The sequence below is a fragment of the Phodopus roborovskii genome, unplaced genomic scaffold, assembly GCF_943737965.1.
Source record: "Phodopus roborovskii unplaced genomic scaffold, PHOROB, whole genome shotgun sequence".
NCBI classification, from domain to species: domain Eukaryota; kingdom Metazoa; phylum Chordata; class Mammalia; order Rodentia; family Cricetidae; genus Phodopus; species Phodopus roborovskii.
The window spans coordinates 26,624,587-26,640,548 of NW_026126482.1; positions in this window are offsets into that span (position 1 = coordinate 26,624,587).

A 15,962-nucleotide genomic window follows, 5' to 3' on the forward strand; every position below is an offset into this window, starting at 1 on the left:
ACAAGATGGCTCAGCAGGTAAAGGTGCTTGCCTCATGAGTCTGATAGCTTGAGTTTGATCCCCAGATCCCACAGTAGAAGGGAAGTATCAACTCCTGAAAGTTAGCCTCTGCCCTCAGCACATGTACCATGGCATGAGTAAACCCTCCACCCCAACTATAATGATAATAATTTTAAAAGAAAAAATTAGACATTTGGTTCATCTCCATGGTTGTGAACAAACATTTAATTTAATAGAATAAAAACATCTTGGCCACACTGGAAGCAAAGGCTGCATCTTAGAGAGGTGTTTCTCTCTGTTTTGGAACGGAATCCCTGCCAGCTACTGTCTATCTTAGTGATGCTGAGTTTGGAGCTCCTGGTTTCCTGTGTTTTCTAGGCTTTGGAGATCTGTTTAAGATCTGTGTTTTTGGAGGGAACATTTCCATGGTTACACTCATCTCTTCTTTCATCCTTGAAAAAACGGGAGCAAGTGGAATGCCCCAGTTACCACATCACTGCTACACAGATGTCTTTCTGTCTGCCCACACATGACATTATGGGGAAAGTTCCATTTCCATGAGTTTATTCCCTCCGGTGCTTCTTCTAAATGAAGCAAAGCTTAGACTGGCAAATTAAACAGGGAATGGTCTGTTATATAAATAACCTGAACTCGTGTAGGTTAGATTTAGAGGTATGGTATATAAAGGGAGAGATTGTTTGGGAAACAGAACTAAATTATAGCTCCATGCAACAAACAAAAATGTGTGGAGAATTGTATGTTCAGAAAAACTATACTGTATTTAAAAATAGTGTCCAGTACTTTAAATAGAAATCTCATGTGAGACTGTTAAAGTAAGCGTGTGCATTTTCACTCCTGTAGAGCAGTAAAGCTCACACTGTTCCTTGTATCTGAATGCTGTTTACTGCTGCTCTACTTAGTCTGGTTGGAGAGTGTGCACAGTCAAACCCATACATTTCTTCCATGAGCATTGCAGAGCATTTACATAGATAGTCTTGAGTTTACACTCATTAACTAATTTCAAAATGTTAGGGGTAAGAGATAACAAATACTTGCATGGAAAGGAATGACCAAGGAAATATTTTTAAAATTAAACTTTAGGGAAATGTGTGTGCGCGCGTGTGTGTGTGTATCATACATACATATCAAATATGTATATATGAAAATTAAATAATGCATTTATAGATATTAAAATTAAATTATATACAAATAAAATTAAATTATATACATATTAAACTAACCTTTAGGGAAATATATATTATATGCAATATATTTATATATAGAGAGATTCACATATATTTATGCAAGTAAATATTTATTGCATATATGTGGATATATATATACATACATACATATACATATACATATACATATACATATACATATACATATATATATATGTATATATATATATATTCCTTAAAGCAAAGATAAGTGAGAAAAATGGCAACCTCATAACCCTGATGCCTGGAATGCACTGTGTAGAACAGGCTCGATCTGAACTCACAGATATCTAGCTTCCTGCCTCTGCCTCCTGAGTGCTGGGATTAGAGGACTACATCTTCATGCCCAGCCTTGGCTCATATTTTGAGGGAATATGATTCATCATATGGGAAGGCATTGGGGCAATCATTTCCATGGCTGTGAGAGGGTGTGGCTCTGACTCCCCACCTCCTCAGATTAGAAAGTAGAGACCAGACAGAAAGCGGAACCAAGTTGTAAATCTCCAGGCCATTCCCCTCTGGCCTACTTTCTCTCATAAAGTTCCATTTTCTACCCATTCTAAACCACTTGGGGACCCCAGTATTCAAACATATGACTCTATGAGGACATGTCACATTCAAACCATGAAGACTCAAGTGTGAACATTGTCAACAATTTTGATACTGTAATTTTAATCTAAGGTCTCCAATGAAATTTAAAATTGTGTGTCTGTGAGAGGATGATTTCTTGTCTTTGCATGGTAGTGAAAGCTGTCCTATTATCACAATGACCACAAGAAAAGAAGCCATGTGGGTTTTCTTCTCGGTATATGCTCCATTATTCTCTTACAAAATGTGATATTGTGTCTTTGGGCTATTAAGAAGGACAGATATTTAGAAGGAAAGATTTGTGTAGCTATTTGGACTTAAAATATTTACTCCAGTGATCCATTGGCTGTATGTATAATTCTACAGTGTTGACAATAGCAGTGTTGCTAGTCATTTGTCACATTTATACTTTCAGGAACATAAGATCTTTAATTAGCTCCTTTGAAAGGTATAATAGCATCATTTTAATTGGGCATGGATTTCACTTCATTGAGCATTTTATGGGCTAATGAATAGGATGAATCTTTCCATTTCATAGATGCAGACAGTCTCAACCTTAAACTATTGGTATATTAGGAAAAGCTATGCAACATGGCCCAATTCTTATCAATGTTTTTAATCCCCCCATGCTTTTGTTTCTTCCTCCCTTTTTTTCTTTCTCTCTCTCTCTCTCTCTCTCTCTCTCTCTCTCTCTCTCTCTCTCTCTCTCTCTCTCTTCAAGACAAGGTCTTACTATATGTACCCTTGGCTGACTTGAAACCCCCTGGATTTACCATACTGGCCTGGCACTCAGAGAAATTGGTTTGCTTCTGCCTCCTACTCATGGGATTAAAGGCATACACCATGCCCACTTGACAGAGGCTGTAAATAATGTAGGCTTTCAAGCTGTTATGCAACTACAATGTCTCATGATCAACATCTCTATCCTTTGATGTGGCCTTCTGAATAAAATACAGGTCAGTTGCCGCCAAAGCCCTAAAATGTATTGTATTGCTAGTTCATCTTCTCAGCTTCTTTCTAGTTTTTTTTGTTCTCTTATAGCATTCCTCTACCCGGGAAAGACCATTTATTCGGGGCTTAACCCAACAAAGCAGAAAAATAAGGAAATGCTTGCAGGAGAGGCTGCTGGGGTTGAATGTCAGTGATTGGTTCACAGGAAGGCTTGAGGCACTGCTCAGAGTGAGCTCTGATGCTGACATCATACCTTGTCTTTGCCTGGCAAGCTCCAGTCTGTGGAAAGTGATCTGTGCTGCTGTCCTCAGTGCTTCACTGTAGGACCAAACGATGAGGAACACTCAATCTGAAGAGTCACTCATATTGTATAAGATTGTGAGTGCAAGTTTCAAATGAGCATACTGTAGGACACATATACACGGAACAAGCCGTGTGCCTTCAGAGGGTGGAGCCAACACACTAGCCCAGCAAATGCCACTTGAAGATTAACTTTTTAGAAGACCTTTGAGCCACTCAAAGCATTTAGCATTAATTTTAGAAGAGCCTCCCTGCATACTGTCAACTCTTTACTACTGAGCTATATCTCCTGTCCTCTCTATTTTAAAATTTTTATTCTATTTATGTAGTTATTTATGCCTTGCCTTAATCTTAGCCATTCTGCCTTTGCCCCTTGAGAGCTGGGGTTACTGATGTATGCCACCATGCTTGGCTGATAATTGCATTTTTTAAAAGGTCATAAAGCTAGAATGGTAGCTCATGCTTTTAATTCCAGCACTGGGGATACAGAGGCAGGCAGATATCTAGTTGGATCTACATAGAAAGTTTCAGGCCAGCCAGGGCTACATGGTAAGACCCTGTCTCAAAAAACAAAATTTTAAAGTCATATATTAATCTCAGTGTTAAGAGTACATTCCACTCTTGTAAAAGTTCAGTTCGGTTCATTTAGCAGTCTGGAAGTCCAGCTCCCTGGTCACTACCCAGAGTAACTCAGAGAATGCTTCTCATGAGCAGGGATTGAAATATTTCTATAACTTCATACAATCTAATGGTCTTTTTCCTTTATTCTTCTCTAATTCTAATTCTCTTGTCCTAATTGTCCATAATTTCTTACACCCTTTATCCTTCTACATCCTTATTCTTATTCCTCAACATTCTACATTCTTATTCCTCTGCCATTACAAAATCCCAAGCATATTTACATCCATTCATTAGCAACTTGCTAATAATAATTTAAAAAAAAAAAAACCTACAAGGCAAATTCTCAGGGACAAGGGCATTCTTTGATGACTTGTAGCAAAACTTAACTAGTTTTCAGCCTACTGCAGCTGCAGCTGTGGGGAGTTCCAGCCATCTCTAAAAGGGGCCACTACAGGTTACAAAGGGAGAAAACTAAACTATTGAGAGATCTAAGGAAAAGGCAAAGAATACATGCAGAATACATGCACTATTTACATTTCTTAAGTGTGGTTAATAATACCTGGACACAGTTAGTCAGTAAACAGCCTTTTCTTATCACCTGAATTTCAGGACCTAAACAAAAACAGTCTACTGAATCTAAAGTCCAGCATAAAAAACTGCTACAAAGTGTTAATTGCTATTTTGTGTTAATTTCTATTTTGAGACAGAGAAGGAGGTTCCAGTGAAGGAAGCTTAGAGCAACATAGGTGCTATTAATCTCTTGAAGGACTATGATATAACAAGGACAGACACCTGCAACTCCACTCTGTGTAAGTTCCTCCTGTGATCTATCCACAAGGACATTCTGTCTAGCCAATTTGCCCTGTCAGTCGGGCTATTAACAGAGAACAGGCTTCAAAGTTTCTCACCATAATATGGAATAAAGACTGGACTATGAGAGGTTTTTTTATGTAGTATAGAGAGAAATAATCTTCCTGATCATCCCCAAATATATATGCCAATAAAATTGACATGTAATAGTGAGCTTACATGTACACATTACTTGAAAATGCATGGTAATGGGGAGATATCATAGCTGTTATTGTTCAAGTGAAATTACAGATGAAAGCAAGTTTTGAGAGTCAGTGGCCCTTTAGGTCTTGTGTGGTAGGTTTCCTCCAACAGATCCATTGGTTTGATTGGTTGACATCTGAATTATCTATTGCTGGGAGCTGTAATTGTATCATGGCCTACAACAGCTTGTGACAAACGCTTTTGACAAATTCCCTTTCCCGTGTTGGGCAGCTCACAAACACCAGTCCCAGGGAGATTAAAAACCTTTGGCCTCCATGGCACATACCCACATACACATATTTAAAAATTAGAAATTGAATGACCAAATAGGTTTTTTTTTCTGTTCAAAGGAGATAAATACCTTCATTTCTTTTAAGTGAAAATTAATTTAAGAGCTGTAGAGTTTTCATGCAAATTTGACAAAGGTGGCCATTCTCTTCCTGCTATGCAAAGAGCTCAGCTGGATTCAGACACAGCCTTCCTAGGATGAGCATGTTCACATGTACCACCACTAAACATGGTATCTCACTAACAAAATTATTCTTGTTTTTCCAAAGGAAATTTTCTCTGTGTGTATGTATGTACATATGTATATGACTTCAGGTACACATGTGTGGGCATGCATAGGGAGGCCTGATGCTGACATCTTATGGAGTGTTTTAATTAGGGCTTTTATTGATTGTTATGAAGAGATATGCTGACCACAGCAACTCTTATAAAGAAAACATTTAATTGGGGTGGCTCACTTATAGTTTCAGAAGTTCAGCTCATTGTCATTATGATGGGGGGCACAGAGGTACACAGGCAGGTGTTGTACACAGGCAGAAGGCAGCAGGAAGTCAACTGTGACTTTGGATGGTATCCTGAGCATAAGAAACCTCAAATCCCACCTCCAGAGTAACGCACTTCCTCCAACAAGACCATAGCCATACTCCAACAAAGCCACACCTCCTAATAGTGCCACTCCCTAGGAGATTATGGGGGCTAGTTACAAGCAAACTACAAGATGTCTTCTTTGATTGCTTTTCACTTTATTCATTGAGGCAGGATCTCTCAACTGAGCTTGGAACTTGTGATGGGTATGGCTAGTTTAGCTAACCAGTTTGTCCTGGGTATTCCATGTCTCTGCCTTCTGAGTGCTAGAATTGCACCCAACATACATGGCTTCTGGAGATCCAAACTTCAGCCTTCAAGCTTATAAGGCAAGTACTTTATCCACTCAGCCATCTCCTTGCCCCCAAATAATTTCTTTCTAAAGTAATTTCTTACTTGTTAGGACCTTAGTATTTTCCCTGTACCTATGGTGCTATTTCTGGTTTTATAAGCATATTTTCTACAGCCTTGCTACTCAACATGGAGTAAATGAAGCAGTGTTGAGCCTTTTCTGACTATCAGACAAGACTCCCAGTGTTTTATCACAGTACACGTGACACACAATGTCCTGTGTCACTTGCAGGCAACACAGTGGAAAAATGTATAAAAACCAGTATAAGTTCAAAATCTAAACAGGAAGGAGATTATTAAACAATTACTTTTTTGTTTGTTTTGAGACAAGGTCTCATTCTGTAATTCTGGCTGGCCTGAAACGTGGTATGTACACTAGAGCCTTAAACTCACAGAGCTCCTCCTGCCTGGAGCTTGTTGGCTAGGATCATCTGAGAACCCTAAGACCAGCACCTCCAAAACAGTACTCTGTGTATCACAGTCATTTGCAGACATGTACAGAGTTGCTCAGGGTAAATTCTAGGTAAGCTGAATTAGGATGACATGGTCATTCCTTGTTCCAGCTCTCACTGTGAACATCTGTCCCCTCTGCATCCTATTCTGCACTGAGTTTCATATTTTTGTTCCTCTTGTGGTGTTTCACTATTTCTAGGGGCCTCCAGCATCATGCTGAGGTGCTGGCTGCTATTTCTCAGTACAGGAAGGCTGAAGCATGCCTGACAGATGTGTCAGATAAGCCTCTTCAGGCAAAAGTTTAGAGCAATGGTAACAAGCTCGATGTCAACGAATCAACAACATGGAAACTTCTTGGGACACACTCCTTTGGCATGTCTGTGAGGGATTGTGTAGATCAGATCAGTTCAATCAGGAAGGCCCACCTTAAGGGTGAGTAGCACTGGTCAATGGGATGGGATTCTGGATTGAATGAAAATAAAAAAGTAAATTGACTGCTTTCTCTGCTTCCTGATCATGCACACGTGACCAGCTGCCTCAAGCTTCTGTGGCCATGGCATCCCAGACATAATGGATTAATAGATTGTATAGATTAATTCATTAATTTGTATATCCAAACAAACTCTTCTTTCCTTAAGTATTTTTCTTTTCCTGAGACAGGGTTTCTCTGTGTAGCCTTGGCTGTCTTGGAACTCATTCTGTAAACCAGGTTGCCTTCTGTCTCCTGAGTGCTGGGATTGAAAACATGGTATACCATGCCATTGTGATCATCTGTTTCCATGGTCTTTTACTTTTATATAGAGCCTGAACCATAGAAAGAATCAGTAAATACTTGTTGTGGGGGTATGAGAATTATCAATAATTATTTTACATAACTGGTTTCTTGAATCATACATTTTTAATAGATGAAAAAGTTCAAAAATTCCCCTTACAAAATTTAAATTATTTGTAATAAAATTTTGCTGAGCAAAACAAAATTAGAGAAAGTCCAGTTGGAACAATGATAAATTTAGAAGATTCAATTGAATTAAATGAGTCAGAGAGATCCGAATTATCACATTTGTTAATTAGGTTGTTTGGGTCATCTAGGCCTTGAACTCACAACTTTCCTCCCTCAACTTCCTGAGTACTGGGATTACAAGACCTGGATCTAGATTCAGCTTTCTGACAGATTTTACTCAAAAACCACTGCTACCCCACTCATTAAACTGATGATTGCTACTGTAAGAGCCAAGGTTGCTATTATGAAGGCATGGATGGCTACTTCAGCCTCTCTTGCAGATGGTCTGTCCTGGCTCAGTCTTTCTGTTGCCACACTCTGTCTGCCTTGTGCTTTTGTCCAGACTGGGGGTGGCATACAGAGACTGTAATAGGCTTTTGTAAGGGAGAACAACTTTTCCTTTTAACGTCATGAATTCAGTGTCTATGAATTCATCTGGCTAAAGACAGATGAACAAGAGAAAAGAAGCATGCATTTTGCTTGATGTCCGTATTTAAGATTTTACACATATATGAGTGCATTAGTCAGGGTTTTCTAGAATCACAGAACTTACAGAATAAATCTCTCTCTTTCTCTCTCTGTGTGTGTGTATGTGTGTTTGTGTGTGTGTGCGCGCGCGTGCGTGCGTGTGTGTGTGTGTGTGTGTGTGTGTGTGTGTGTGTGTGTGTGTACAGGAATTTATTGGAATGACTTACAGGCTGCAATCCAACAATGGTGCTAGCTGTACATGCGAAGTCCATGAGTCTAGTAGTTGCTCTGTTCCACAAGGCTGTTTCTCACCTGATCTTCTGTATATTCTAGAATCCCAAAGAAGTAGGCAATGTCAGTGAAGGAATGGATGTGCTTACAAGGCCAGGGCAAGCAGCTGAAGACTTAGAAAAACCCTTTCTTTCTCCATTGTCCATATACTTCCAGCAGAAGGTGTGGCCCAGATTAAAGGTGTGCCTTCTCACCCTTGAGATCTAGATTAAAGGTATGTGCCATCCTGCCTCAAGATCCAGATCAGAAGCCTGTGTCTTCCAGCCTCAAGATCAGGACCACAGGTATGCCCTCCATTTCTGGATTGAAGTTCATTCCAGATATGGTCAAGTTGACAACCAAGAACAGCCATCACAATGAGGTTCTCATAGAAGGAAGAGAAGACCATAGAATGTGGTTAAATATTGGAGTTTATATGTACCATTCTTTAAAAAGAGGATACATGTGTGGGGAAATAACAAACAAGTGGGGTACCTGTGAGTGATATATACATGGTGAAAACCAAGTAATATGTAGACACAATTTGGTAGGGTTCATCCCTGTGAATTCAAGCTTGCCCTACTGGTAGGCTTATCTTCTCTTTGGGGTGTAGACAAGGAAAGGGTGATCCTTTATTCATTTATGTATTTATTATTTATTTTTGAATGTGCATGGGAACATGTGTATGGGAATACATATACATGTGTCTACATGTATATGTGGAAGCCTGAGGTCAAAGTCAAGAATAATTCGTGATGACTTTTCCACATTATTCATTGAGGCAGGCTCTCAATCAAAACAGAGCTCACCAATATAATTATATCATTATTCTTGCTGGCCACCTTGCTCTGAGGATTTCCATTTCTGCCTTCTGAGGCAGGACCTACAGTCAGATCAACATACCAACTGTCTTAGTAAGGGTTTCTATTGGTGTGAAAAGACACTATGACCACAGCAACTCTTGAAAAAGAAAACATTTAATTGAGGTGGCTGGTATTGAGGTTTAATAAGGATCAGGATAAACAAATAGGCTGAATAGATATTTATTCAGGGAGAAATAACTTACAACCTAGACAGATGAACACCAGCAAGTTCCACCGGATGCTTTCCTCTCCGTGACCCGCCAGCAAGAGAGCGTTCCCCAGCTCCTCCTCAGACCTAGTTCCATAGGTCACTTCGGCCCCTGGCTCCACCCCCCAATGGGCATGGTCAGTGCCACAGAAGGAGATAAAGTAAATATCCCACTACAGTTCCCCTTTTAGTCTAAAGAAAAGATTTAGGCTTGATACAAAACTATATACAAAAAAGTGAATAACAAGTGTGCTCTAAGAAAAGGAAAATCAGGAACAAAATGACCTACATATCTAGTCCTAGGGTGAAGGCATAACGGAGTTTACAATAGAGTTGTCCTAAGCTGGAAAACTTAAGTCTAGTACCTAATATATCTAACTAGGAAGAGAGAATAATAGTTGTGATGAGAAGGAAAATAACGATCCTAGGGTAGACAGGAAGTGTGGATGGGAAACTTCCAAAAGGTGCAGCGAGGACAGAAACAGCAAGCTACCTAGACAGTCACCCAAGGTCTCACAGCAATGTTGGTACACCCAGTTTTGGCTAAGGCTAAGAGTACTTGACATACCACAACAACAGCAGGGAGGTAGAAAGGCTGTCTTACAGTTCAGAGGTTTAGTCCATTATCATCATGGCCGGGAGCATGGTGGCTGGGAGTATGACAGCATGCAGGCAGGCATGGTGCTGGATAGGGAGCTGAGAATTCTTATATCTTGACTTACAGGCAACAGGAAGTGATCTGAGACACTGGGTAATATCTTGAGCATATACAAGACCTCAAAGTCTGCCTCCACAGTGACACACTTTCTCCAACAAGATCACACTTACTCCAACAAGGCCACATATCCTAATAGTACCACTCCCTTTGGGGGAGGAGGCATTTTCTTTCAAACCACCACACCTACCACAACTTGACTTTATATGAGTTTTGAGTGATCTGCAGTCAAGTGTTTATACTTACCTTGCAAGTTCTTTAGTGGCTGAGCTATTTTCCCAGGCAAAATTTCTTTCACAGAGAAAAATGTATGCTCTGAATTTAGGCAGAAAGTAGGAGGGTAGTAAGTTTCATTATGACTGCTGTTTCTCAATTCTCATCAGCAAGACTATTCTTGTGTCAATGCAGCATAGTTTGGATGTTATACTTTCATCCCATCAACCCAAATTCAAATCCCATTGGAGAGGAGCCTATTTCCTTAAGCAGTTATTCTATATCCTGCCAGGCAGAGACTTCCCATTAGTCCTCTTCATAACATGAGAGTCATGTTGTAAGTGGGCTCTCTTGGGGCCAAAGTCTCCTCCTTATCAGCAGTGGTGAGAAGACAGGGTTGCCTTCCTTGAAGGTCCATGGCCATAGGATGTATTCATGCCACACCGTGAGCACTCCTCTAGAAGTTGTTGAGAGTCAGGTCAATCCTTCCTAGGAAGGCCACTGAATTACTGCATCCCCACTCTTAATCCCCAAGGACTGAGTTGCTTATCCTTTGGGATTATTTCTTTTGACCTAGTTGAGTAGAAACCCTCTAACTTGCCTCTACACCCTTCATGGTCCTTGTACTAAAAGCAGAATCTATTTTTCAAAGTAACATGTCCTTAGACTTAAATTTTGAGGTCAAAGTATTTTTAAAATATATAAATTGGTTTAATGCAGCAGCATTTATAATCAAATGTCTGTTAGCAGCTGTTGCTCTTTCCTCAGCAATCAAACAGTTTAAAAACACCACAATAACATACAGTATCCAGACTCTCTGTATATTTTCCATCTTTACATGGCTTTTTTATTACTCTGTTTCTTTAATTTCATATTTTATTTTATTTATTTATTTTTTTGTTTTTGTTTTTTGAGACAGGGTTTCTCTGTGTATTTTTGGCTATCCTAGAACCCACTCTATACACCAGGCTGACCTTGAAATCAGAGATGTCTGTTTGCCTCTGCTTCCCAAGTGCTGGGATTAAAGGCATGTGCCATCACACCCAGCTACTCCTTTTCTTTTATGGGGACTTTATCCTTCTTTTCTGTCCCAAGCCTACCTATAGTTTTAAATATACAGCAAACCCTTTAGAGGTTTTTCTTCAGCTGAATCAGTCTTTACTGTATATCTCTATCTTTTTCGACTACATGAGTCTTATCTGCTAAACAGCATGGCTAAAATAAAAGCAGCAGCTGGCCTAGATCTATCCCTTGGCTTTCTGAGAATAGCTTCATGGCAGAGTTTCTAGGTTCATGCCACCACCAAGAAGCATGCACCCAGCTGTTTGTTAACACCACTTAATTGTTTGGTAGCACAACCTCTTAAAAGAGCCCTACAGTTTTTGCTGCTAACACTGAGTAAGGAAGCCTCTCTTAAAGGAGCTATGAGCCTCTGCTTGCCTCTAGGAAACAGAGCTCTCCTGAGAAAATGCTGCTACCTAGAAACTGTTCTTTTGTGTTTAGAATCCTTTAAGTTTTTGCCAGGTTTTACGCGGGAATTCTTGCTCCACGCGTAGGTGCCATTTGTAGGCTGATGTTCTGTTCTGCCTGGTCCTGCTGACCATTCAGACCCAAATAAATATACTGAGGCTTCTATTAATTACTAGTTGTTTGGCCAATCACTCAGGCTTCTTACTGGCTAGCTATCTCTTATAGTTATTAACCCATAACTATTCATCTATGTATTTCTACATGACCTTATCTTACTAGAGAACACCTAGCACATCCTGTCTTCCCTGGTCTCTACATGACTCCTCTCTGTGTCCTCTCTCCAGAATTCTCCTAATCTCATAGCCCTGCCTATACTTCCTGTCTGGCTACTGACCAATCAGTGTTTTATTCATCAACCAGTAGGAGAAACATACATACAGAAGGACATCCTCCCTCCCTCCATCAACTGCAGCTCAACTCAACTCAGTTGTGCCCAAGCTCAACCCTGTAACCACACTTCCCAGCTTGACTAAGTGGGCTTCCAGTAGCTCTTCAGCTGTGTTCCTTAAACTCTATTATTTCAGCTCTACCTCTGCCTCCAGTAAGGCTGCTTTGAACTCTGCTATGCATCTGTAGCCCCTTTGAAACCATTCTGTAGCCTACATGCACAAACTGTAATTACTGTGTAGTGTCTAACATATGATCTGAGAGATCATAAAGTAATTAACATAGGAATAAAAGAGGCTATGTTTGCCAATGGCCTTCAGCCTTTGAAATCTACCTCTGGGGAGCCAGTCTTTAGAAGCACAGGGCTTTGACAGGAATCCATGGAATCGGCAAGGCTAAACTTTTCTATCTGAGGTGGGTTAAGGAAAAAGGCACTCGCAAACTCTCTTGATGATTTCCTTCTTTATTCTTTCTCTCTTTATTCTCTCTCTTTATTATTTCTGTCTTTATTGTCTCTCTCTGTCCTCTTGTGTTTTTTCACAGCTTTTGTATCCCAACAGAATCTTCCAGGAAGTACAAGAGTCAAAACAGTTGCATTTTATTTCTGAGTAAATGATTGTAGGAAAAAAAAAAAAAAAAAAAAAAAAAAAACATGTCAAATTGCTACCAGGGAAACTGACACACTTTGAAATTTATCATTATTCAGCACATTCTGACATTGTGCAAAGAAATTAATTTATTCATTGTGTCTGGCATGGCAGCCCCAGTGACATTTTCAATCATTTAGAGACCCTGTTGCCTGACTCTTATTTTCTTTATCTTAAAAGGAATTTTAAAAAATATCAACAAACAGCTAGCTTTTGACCTGTTAATTATAGGCTGTGTTTACACTTTCATAAGCCAGTGCTGTAGGATGGAACCTCAGATCCTTTAGAGGCTACCAGGTTCCTGAGGTTACCAATTTCTGCCACCAGTAGTAAAGACAGTCCTTCCTGATCTGATTTACATTTGCTGGTTGGGGTCACTACTCACAGACTCCCTTGCAATCAATTAAAACCCTGAGAGTCCAGGGTTCATGAATAGGCACTGTTTTTGTACTATTACTATCATTAAACTGGCAATCCAATTCTGGACATTATGAGAGCTGCAAAGGGTCTCATAATTCTTAGCAATGAAGAGGTGAATTAAAGAGCTGAGCTCATGTTATGGATACAGACATTTAATATAAAGCCACAGGATTTATAGTATTAGGAAACAAGAAGAGACAGTAGGCCACAGTCCCACAGGCTTCTATGTTTGTGAACATGTGAGTCTCGGACAAAGAAAGTGCTGTAGATTAGTGATAAGAACACAGGAAGATAGTAACAGGTGTCAGAGTCAGAGCCTTACCCTAACCCCTAAACCTAATCCTAACCCCTAACCCTAAAATGACCTAATAGGTGTCAGTTAGGGTCAGAGCCTGGCACTGGCAATCCCTAGTAAGCCAGACTTGGCCATCCATCCTCATCCTCAATGAGTAATAGTGAAGAGTAGAAAGAGGATTTAATGAATGTGGCCACGTCGGGCAGAGGAACAAAGAGGTCCACAACCACCCCTCCTTCCCAAGACCATTTTGGGGGCCTTGACACAGAGGATTAAGTTCAATTACAGGGCAAAAGGTATGCATAGCTACAGGGTCCCAGTGAAGGTGTCATCATCATAGTCTCAGAGTCAGTCTTTCCTGCTGAGGTGCTCAGACAACTTGTCAGACATGCGAACTCTTTTTCTGGGAGACAGTTTGCCTACCACCTCCAGCTGATATGAGACTTCAATCTTGTCCTTCTATCAGCATGAGATGTCTGGAGAAATCTCAGCTTTTTAGGGTCTATTGCTTTAAGCCAGACAGCTGCAGCCCTTGTCTCAACCTAAGCAGTGCTTTCTTGTGGGCGGTGGAGTGCAGGTGGCTGAGAACCTCCTGAAGGTCATGGTTCAGGGCCACGGGTTCTATCAAAGACAGACTTCATCCCACATCTGTAGAACACTCCACTTCTTGCCTCACCTCTGTGTCAGGACTCTACAAGAGCAGAGCACAGCTGGAAGAAAGGCCTGAGACCTTGCTTAATAAAATCTCTGGAACCACAAAGAGAACAGGAGAGAAAAGCAGTGGCATCCGAAGATGTTTTAGCTTCTGACACCCACATGAGGGACAAAGAGAAAAACAGGTTTAACCTCTAAACAGATGAACACAACTTCACTTACATATTTACCCGTTTCTGTTACCCAGTTCATCACATCTGGCCTTAACAAAATAAATCACAAGCCATACAACAAGGCAAAAATGTAGCTGGAAAAGACGGAACAAGTACCAGGACCAGGTTCGAATAGGACAGGAAGGTTGGGATTATCAGATCTATGACTTGAAATAACCAAGCACAGGATGCTAGAGGTGCTACTGGGAAAAGTGAACAAAATACAGATCAGTTGGGGGATGGGGTGGGTAAAAAGAAGACCCTGCCAAAGAAATGAAAGGAAATTGCCCTAATCCAAAACACTAACAATATGAAAACATGTTTGTTTGTTTGTTTGTTTGTTTGTTTATTCATTTTGTGATGGTTTTAGAGATGAGTTGTCTCTGGAATTCCATGTACTGATCCCTAGTGCTGCAGTGTTCAAAGGGTACAGGCCCAGGAGCATCTGCTGATGTTTTACAAGCTCTTGTGTCCTAGGGTGAAGAACTGTACTAGGAAGACATAGAAACAGAGACAGTTTACTAAGAAAGGGGAAAGTACTCCTGAGAATGGAGTAGGCTAGTGAGCTGAGGGAGAAGCCCACATTCAAAGGCCCCGGGCCACGAACTACATGACCCTTTCCCTTTGTAGGCAATTTCCACAGCGTCTTCCACATCTGTATGTTGGTATGGAGTGGGGTGATGATGGGGACATGCTTTTATTCAACTTGGTCTGTTCTAAGTAGGGAAGGACTTCCGATCTTTCTCTGCCAATTAGCTTCCTTCCTGTGTTAATCTTGTGGGTTTTTCCAGTCTCTATTGTCCTACCACAATGGAGCTTTTAGCAATTGACTGGATCCTGATATCTCTGCTGTTAGCAATGGATTAATCCACTAGTGGATGGAATACTGTGAACAGACTGTGGGGGGTTGGTGGAATTGTAGAAAGTGGAGCCTGGTTGGTGCAAATTATTGGAGGTCCCGGGAAGAATATACTATAGTCCTTGGCTGTCTCCTCTTACTCTCTATGATTCCCTGCCTCCAAGATATGACCAGACTCCTCCACTTCCTCTTCCTCCTCCACCCACTGTTCATGTTCTTACCACCATGATACTCTCTTCCTCACCTTGAGCCAAGAAGCAACAGAATGAAATGATCATAAACTTGAACCTCAGAAATAATGAGCCAAAAAAGTATTTCCTAATTTAAATGCTTTCCATCAACTATTTATCTGTTTATTTTCTGACAGTGGTAAGGTGGTAAGTTTGGCTTGGGTCTGTATCTCCATTAAAACTTGGCCAAAAACCATCTCTATGTGTAACAAACTCTAGCCTTGGTGTGTAAATCAACTGTAAGCTAATTTAGAAGTATGCTCTTATAACAGCTCATTCTCTGCCAATCACAACTGTTTAGTTCCAGCCAATCACAGGCTACCAATTGATCACACCATATCTATGTAGGACAAGTGCTGACTATAGCCAAAGTTATTTCCCTAAGTCATTTCTTTTCCTCAGACTGTAAATATAATCATATGGAAGGAATTCTGAACCAGTTATGCTCCAGATTGCTGCCCCAGAAACATTCTTGCTCAAATAAACGTCCTTAAATTTAAGTCAACTTAGATTTGTCTAAGCTCGTCAATGGGAAAGGTGGTAATCTCAAAGCATTCCTTGAAAACATCTTAAATCAG